We start from the raw sequence: 8,692 nt of genomic DNA, 5'->3' as shown, positions 1-8,692 counted from the left end.
CATCTTACTGTGCTCTGTTACTGGAGTTGATCATAAATATGCCCTCTAAAAGCAATCTTTCGGTCAATCCACACATGAAACAGTGTTGAATCTCAACATTTTCCTCCTGATTAAAAAAAGTTTCAAATTATCCTGCTTCACAAAGGTTGCATTACAAGGGTCTCATTTTGTTTAACATTGAATACTGCAAAAATAATCTTCTGCAATAAATGAACAAGTATTTATTGAGCTTTTGTAAGGTGCCAGCTTCAATGCCAGTTATTGGGGAAACAAATTCAAATATGTTTCCTGCTATTAAGGGTCTTAGAGTGTATGTGGAGAGTAAATCAATGAAACTAGGATAGTATAATTTTTTCTGTGATAGTTTTGCATAAGTTTGTTGGTGATGGCATAAAATAAACTGTGTACACTATGATGAATTTTTTTTGGAAAATTTTTCACAGGCAGTGTGATTTATAAAGAATGAATAAGGATCGTCTATGCCATATGCAATGAAGAGGAAGCCTTTTTATTTGGAATGACCAGTAGATTTGCAACAATATGTGCTCTTTAAGTTATTATAATTAGTCTCCTAAACCTAGAGCAAATACTACATGTGGGGAAGATATTGAAAACAAGACTGGGGAGGTAAGCAAAAATTAAATGTTAACAACTTTTATGTGCAAAGCCAACAATTACGCAAATTATCACAAATTTTACGGAAACTTATTAAAAGATTCTAATGCCAATAAACTTTTGGTCATTTTTGATGGACTGGTTTCTTCAGTGGTGTACCACTAAACTGGAACCAACTTAAATATTTGAAGCCCACAGCATGGAAACCGTATCTGGATAGAATCAATTGAAATATTTACTGCAAGTTTTCATTTTTCTTTCACTCTCTATCAGTAGTGACAGTTGCCTAAGACATTTTATTATAAAAAGAAAGAATACAAAACATCTTGCTATTTTCTTTTTACAAATATCAGAAATAGTGAATAAAATCAGGGATATTACAATAAATTATTTTGTTGCTTAAAACTGACGTTTTATTTTCATAATAACTACTATTCACTCCTGTTAGCCAAAAATGTTGTAACTAAATTGATAAAATATTAAATATTTAAAAGAATTTGAAAAGTCAAGTATTTTTATCTCATACCAATTTAGAACATTGTGAAAAAACTGAGAGATTATACAGAAACTTATCTGTTCTGGCCTAATAAATTGTACATATGTTCTTTTAGAAGGAGTTAAACTTTCTTTTATAAATCCTGGACCGGATAGCTATACTTTCATAATGCTTTATACAGATTCGAATATGCTGTCAGTCCTCAAGTTTACTAAGTTGCAACCTCCCAGGGAACTTGAGCCTGTCACTTCTGACTCCTCCAAATTATCTAGTGATGCCCATCAAGTGTGAACCGTCACAGTGGCTAACAGAACACCTCTGTGGCCAAAGAGTTGATTCAGCTTCATAAAGTGCTTACACTCAGTTTCTCACTATAAAGTCTGGTTCATTGCACATCCAGAATGTACAAAGCAATTTAGATATGCAGACAATAGCCAGATGGACTGCCTTGAAAGCAGAAGCCCCTTGTTTACAGACAAAACTAGTAAAGAAATGTAGCCTGAAGCCAAATGCCCACAAATTGCCTAGGCAAGCTTCAGGTGGCTAAACCCTTAAACTCTACTTGCTGTCTCCCGAAGGTAGATTTTTATATTAGAATTCATTACAGTGTTCATGACAATTGATTGTATTCTATTGAGGCAACAATACATTTATCATGGATTAGAAAACCCTTAAAAGAGATATGCCATTAAGGGAAGAATTACCTTTGATATAACAAATAAGCAGAATTAACCTTAAAACAAGGATTACAATACATTATAATGCCATGAAGAAAATATCAGAGAAGCCAGAAGTAACTTTGTGCAAAGAATAAACCTTGCCGACTAGTGTTCCTCTTTATTTTTTCCAATTGTTTCCCCAAAATTCTTTTGCATTTTTTCCTAAGGTAGATACTTGTTTTCATTTCCCACTTTAAATGATGTGGGGATGAAAAGAACCCTCATTTCTATTTACTTAAAATCATACACCTTATTTCAGTAAAATGAGACAAGGTATATAACGAAGTAGTCTATCCTTGTTTCTTAAAAAAATGAAAGAAAAATAGCATCTTATAAGAGCAGGGATAAAATAATAAATATCCTAGATGATAACTTAGATTTGAAAACAATTCAAATTTTATCTTGTTTCCTATAAAAATCATTGAATGTACTGCTACATGTTATATTCTGCAATGGTTCCTTCTCTTTCCCTTTTAAGGCATCTTTTCTGGAAAGTCAGGATCTCTTGAGTTTGGGGAAATGTAATCAACTCAGAATAGTTCAACGGTACAGAACATTGCAATATTTATGGAGTTAAAACACAGTCTGCTGGGAAAAGTTATTAAAAAATAACTTAGAAAATTGTTAATTTTTTATGTGTGTGCATAGTAGACCATGCATGAACATGCCTGTAAAAAATGTCCTGTTAATCCAAACTATAAACTTCACTTAAATCCATGGGGTCTGTAAGTAGGAACTGGTAAAGCATCAACAATGTAAAATATCATTGCTATAAGCTTTTCTCTTTTAGAGAAGAAATTTTTTTGCATCTGAATCAAGTCTGTGAAATTAGAGTCATTGTTAAAGCAACTAGTTCAAGGGTGTTTACCTTTAATTATCTTATTTAAATTTTAATCCATGACCTATAAGGCAGTGAAAAACAGATGATGTATTTTAAAGGCAAAAATACTTGTCTTTAAAAAGAAATGGAAAGTATCCCAATTTCACTAGAGGAAATAATCTGCTTGCAGAGAGATGCCTTAACTGAACCAGCATTTATTGAACACCCACTAAGTTCAGCAGTTTTGCCAGACAGTGTGGGAATCAAAGGAAAAGTGAAACAGCATCTCCAGAAGGAGTGATTCTAAATCTTACCTGCACATTAGAGTCAACTGGAGTCTTTCAAATATCCCAATTTAGGTCAAACATACATCCTTTCCTTAGGAATCCACCATTGTTTTTCAAATAATTTCCACAAAATAATTGCAAACAAAATGATGACTTCACGATTAAAAAGCAATTGCATTCTTTCAAGGAAGTGATCTCCTTTACTGAAGTAAGAATAAACTGAGATTTATTTTATGAACAAACAGTTTTGCTGGTATTGGAGGGAAGGAATATTTGATAACCTAGACTGAAAATCTGGACTGAAAAATTTAGAATTAAAGGCAGAACAAGGAGACATTGGCATGTAAAAGATAGCAACTGCATAGGCCACTAGAGGTTTTTAGAAAATATTTACATGTGGAAAGGTCTTTCCGAGCATAACTCCAAAGTCTTTCCTCTAATTCAGTTTCACAAGCAAAGGATGAGTGCACTAGTGGTTGCATGGATAGAGGCTCATTTGAAGAGAATTCAGAAATAGATTCTAAAGCAAATGTGACTGAGTCTCTGCATTTTTTTGTGAACTGTGTTAAATCAGAAATAGGGGATTTAATACACAAGCAAAAACTAGAATAGAAAAATAGTTTCATTGCCAATTCTATGACACCAAGCTTTACATTTTGAAAAAACCTAACAAAACTATAATTAATTGCAGAATAAATTGTTGGCTTATAAAAACAAAACTACTAGATGACCCCATTCCAGTCATTAAATACAGTAGTATTTAATACAGATGTTTCTCTTGGTATATATTCTTGTAGATAACGTAAGCAGAAAAGACTTTGGAGAAAAAGACCAACCTGCATTATCAAGAAGCTAAAATTTAAAAAAAAAATTAAGGGAGTGATCAATGAAGGTGATCATCAATGCAATCAGAAGTCCAATTTCATGTTGTAACCTTAACTCACAAGGACACATTTCTCTAAATATTAAAGGAAAATCCTGCAAAATTGCTATTGATATAGGCACTACAATATCAGTCTTAAGCCTACAATTACATAGCCTTTCACTCAAAGTCAAGAAGTTCCTCCCCTGGTAACTATCATCGGATATGCCTCATATCCCTGTCCATAAATGTCACCTCTAATTTCAACCAAGAAATATTCATTCTTCCTCTGTGAAACTATGCCTACTAACTTCATAGGAAGAGATTCATTGTACAAACAGAATTGTCAGAATAGTGTTCTTTTTAAGGTTTGTATCTTGACTTATTATGATGTCATAACTAATTTTGAAGTGAACTTTTATTTGTGCCTAAATCAAGCCAAAATTAAAGATCTCAATTTGGTATGTGACCCTTGTGGGCAATTTAAATTTAAATTTAAATTCTACCGACTATGGCATTTTGTTATGACAGCCTAGCAAACTGATAAGCACTGTTAAACAATAAATTAACTGTATTTATCAGCATCACTATTTAGCATTTTATTTTACCATCTTTAATTATGATAGAGCTAATTTGGATTTTTGCAGAAAGTATAGGTTTAGAATGGCATTATCTTAGGTTTAAATAAAGGCAAAGAAAGTTATAAACATAAATGTTATATTTCACAATATATCACTTGCATTATTATCTATTACATATTTGTTTTAATAGGGAAGACTATTACTATTAAGCTACATAGTATTTGAAAGGCATTGAAGGAATTTTTCTATCTTTGAAGAATATTGTGCAATTATATTTTTATGAAAAATAAAATGTCTTCTCCATAGATTTAAAAAGGAGGTTTCGGTGATGGGACACAATAAATAACAACATTGTATATTGACAAAATAAAAATAATAAAAATAAATAAATAAATAAATAAAAAATTATTGTCAATGACTTAGTTTACTGAACAAAACTAAATATATTTGTTTTACCATTAACCATTCAGTGGCAGTTTTTCAGAAAATCAACAAATTAAGAGAGCTAATTATTTTCTCTTGTTATTAGAGTTGTCACATAGCTAATTTTGAAATGTCACTCTACATGCTTTTATTATTTTTGCTTCTGCCATTTCTTACAATAAAGAAAAATCTACAGAATTTTAAGGCTTTTGGACTATTCACTAGTGTATTTCTAGAATTTTCGTAGTGTATGAGATATAATAGGTACCAAATTATCATTATTAACTAAAAGAATCAATGTTTATTGATGAGTTTTGCTCCTTTTCTTATGAATAATTTCTTTTCATTTAACACAGGCATTTTAAAGTTCACATTTGTATATTGAAATATTTGTCTCTTTCGTGGAAAATTGTACTTTCTTTAACATATGGACCTTAAAAATCAACCAGAAAAAGAAGACAATATTGTCAGTAAAACTCTGACATATAAAACAAATGTATTTACTAAACACACAAAAAGGAACACAATGAAGCACACATATGCTTCAAAATAATTTTTATTTTGACAAAATAAATCCTAATGGAAAATAAAAATCCACGGATAATTTGTACATTTATTCTCTCTAGAAATACTGATAGAATGTGGAAAATTTTTTTAAGCACTGGGAAAACAGAAATATGAATAATACATGGTGTGTTTTAATGTCAAACAGTTTACAATCTACTCAGTATTTACTCATATATATGAATAAATATTTGCAGTAAGCAATAAAAATTGGTTATTTAATATGCCCCAGGTATTGTTCAAAACATTCATACATATTTACTCATTTATTCATTCATACACTGTGATTATTAATATTAATCCTACTTTATAGATGGAAACACTCAACAATTGAGAATCAAGTAATTTGTTTACACTACAGAGTTTAGCAGTTTCTTACCTGGCACTTAAACATGCGCCGTGCACCATCAGACCTCAGTACCCCTCCTCTTCAATTCTACCCCAGAAAAGCAAAAAGAAAACTAAAAATTTGCCATAGGGTAGAGGAAGTATTACATACAGTGGATCATGTGATATGGCTAATTTGTTGTGAGAACCAATGGAGACTAGAAGATAATGAAATAACATGCTTGTAGTTCTAAAAGATTTTTATTTATTTTTTATTTATTTATTTTTTCCTTTTTGTCTTTTTTCATGTCCAGCAATGGATTGCAACCCTCAGTGTCGTGCCCGTACCGGACCGGGACCGGCAACGGGATCGCAACCCTCGGTGTTGCGTCCGCACCTCACTCAGCCAATGAGCGGGAACCGGTCTGTATGTGGGATCTGAACCCTCGGCGGGAGTGCCGCTGCGCTCCTAAGCGGCGCACTGTAGCAGTGCACCACCGGGCCAGCCCCTAAAAGATTTTTAAAAATCCAAAATTATCTATGTAGTGGGACAATCCTTTCAAATGAAGCTAAAACGAAAACATTTTCAGACAGAAATGCTTGAGAGAATTCGTCTTCAACAGAAAAGAACTACAACAAATGGTCAACAAAGGTCTTAAGAATCAGGGAAATGATACTAGAGAGAAATATAGATTTGCAGGAAGAAGAGCCCTAGAAAAGTGAAAACTAAAGATAACTATAAATTACTTTTTTATTATCTTTTATGTGTGATGTATATGTGTGTATTTATGTGACAAATCCACAGCCATAATTAGAGATTTGTAATTCTCCACTCTCAGTAACAGACAGACAAGTAGACAAATAGTTAATAAGAGGATAGGAGTCCATTGACCAAACTGATGTTGACAGAATACTACACTCAACAACTGCACAATCACTTTTTAAATATAAACATGGCATATTCACCAACACAGATCATATGCTGGGCCGTACATTAAGTCTTAATAAATTTCAAAAGATTGAAATTATTCAGAATTTGTGTTTTGAGTGCAATAGAATTAAATTAGAATTTGGTAACTATAAGAAATCTAGAAAATCCCAAAGTATTTGGAAATAAAGTCACATACTTCTATATAAATTATTTGTCAAAAATTAATTACAAGGGAATGTAGAAAATGTTTTGAAATGAATAATATATAAGCACCATAAATTAACTATGCAGCCTAAAGGAGAATTAGTGTTTAGAAAGAAATCAGTAGGCATAAATACATATATTAGAAAAATAAAAATATGTAAACTCAGTGATCTAAGTTTTAATTTTAAAAAGATAGAAAAAGTGGCAGATTTCATACCAAATATGTAAAAGAAAGTAAATAATATTGACAGCATCATAAAACAATGGAGAAAATGAACCAGAAAAAGAGATCAACAATTTTAAATTCAGTTTTTGAAAAGATTAATAAAATTGATAAACATCTATCAAAACCTCTCTCAGTAATGAAGACGGGAGCATCACTCCAGATGCTGCAGACATTGCAAGATATTATAAATAACTTTATAGCTATGAATTTGAAAATTTTGATATGGACAATTATTTGAAAAATACCACTTACCAAATTGGTTTAAGAAGAAATTGAAAATCTAAATAGCCTACTGTCTATAAAGAGATTGAAATAAAAATGAAACCTTTCTGTGGGAAGAAAATTCCAGGTGCTTATGAGTTAATTGGTGAGTGCAATCAAACATTTGAATAATAAAGAGCAATTAGAATGCTGAGGGAGAGAAGGGCAGTCTTCCCAACTTATTTTATAAGAGGAGTATATATCTTATAGAATACCTGATAGATGAAACAATAACAGAAATTAAAATCAGACTAAAATCCTCATAAAAATAAATGCATAATAGAAATTTAATATCATATTTGTGAATAAAATTCAACAGTATTTAAAAATGAGAATGCATTAAAGTATAGAGAGGAAATATTGAAATATAATATTTTGTTTCAATACAAAACAATGCAAATACAATTGCTGTTAAACAAGTTAAATAATTGTTGTTAATAATTGTTGTTAAATAATTGTCGTTAATAAGTTAAATACAAATCCAAACATATCAACATTTGTATTAAATCATGATAAAACATATGGAGAAAGAAAATGAAGGTAAGATACTATCTCATAAAAGACATCAGAAGAAATTTCTAAAAAGGTAAATTGAAAAACCTCAAAAAGGTGTGATTATTTCTATTACAGCATCCTCAGAATTATCAGGGCAATGCAATGTCGCAATGTACATAAAGGAAAATGGTAGTATAAAAATGGATCTAGGAATTATACACTATTTTTCAAAGAATATTCTTAAATTCTTTTTTAATGGACAGAACAGAAATAGTACAATAGTTCAAAGAGGGAATATGATTGAAATGCATAACATTTTTAGAATTTAAGATGCCTTAATAAATTTGTATGTAGATAAAGTAGAGAAAACTCATTACAGAATGATTAACTGGATATAACAATATCATATGGTAAGAATTGTTGGAATAAATGATTAAAGAATACAAGGTTGTTTAGACCGAAGATCATGTCTAGAAGAGTTAGCTTACCCAGAATTCAAATAACATTTGCATAATTAATATTTATCACAGCAGAGGCAATAGAGACAGATAAAATAATCATACTTGGAAGCAGAAGAGAGGAATTTGGAAAGTTTCGATACTAGTTTCTTAAAGGTATGAGGTACTGGGTCATCAGTTGAGACCTTTTGAGCAGAGGGAAAAGGCTATAGGAAACAAAGCAGCATGGCACTGGCATAAAAACAGACACATGGACTAATGGAACAGGACAGAGAATCCAGAAATCATCCCACATACTTACAGTGAACTGATCTTTGACAAAGGTGCCAAGAACATACACTGGGGAAAAGACAGGTTCTTTGGTAAACGGAGCTGGGAGAATTGGATATTCATGTGTAAAAGAATGAAACTAGACCCATACCT

This window comes from Galeopterus variegatus, unplaced genomic scaffold (assembly GCF_000696425.1).
Source record: "Galeopterus variegatus unplaced genomic scaffold, G_variegatus-3.0.2 Scaffold3052, whole genome shotgun sequence".
Taxonomy (NCBI): Eukaryota; Metazoa; Chordata; class Mammalia; order Dermoptera; family Cynocephalidae; genus Galeopterus; species Galeopterus variegatus.
This window is presented reverse-complemented; position numbering follows the sequence as displayed.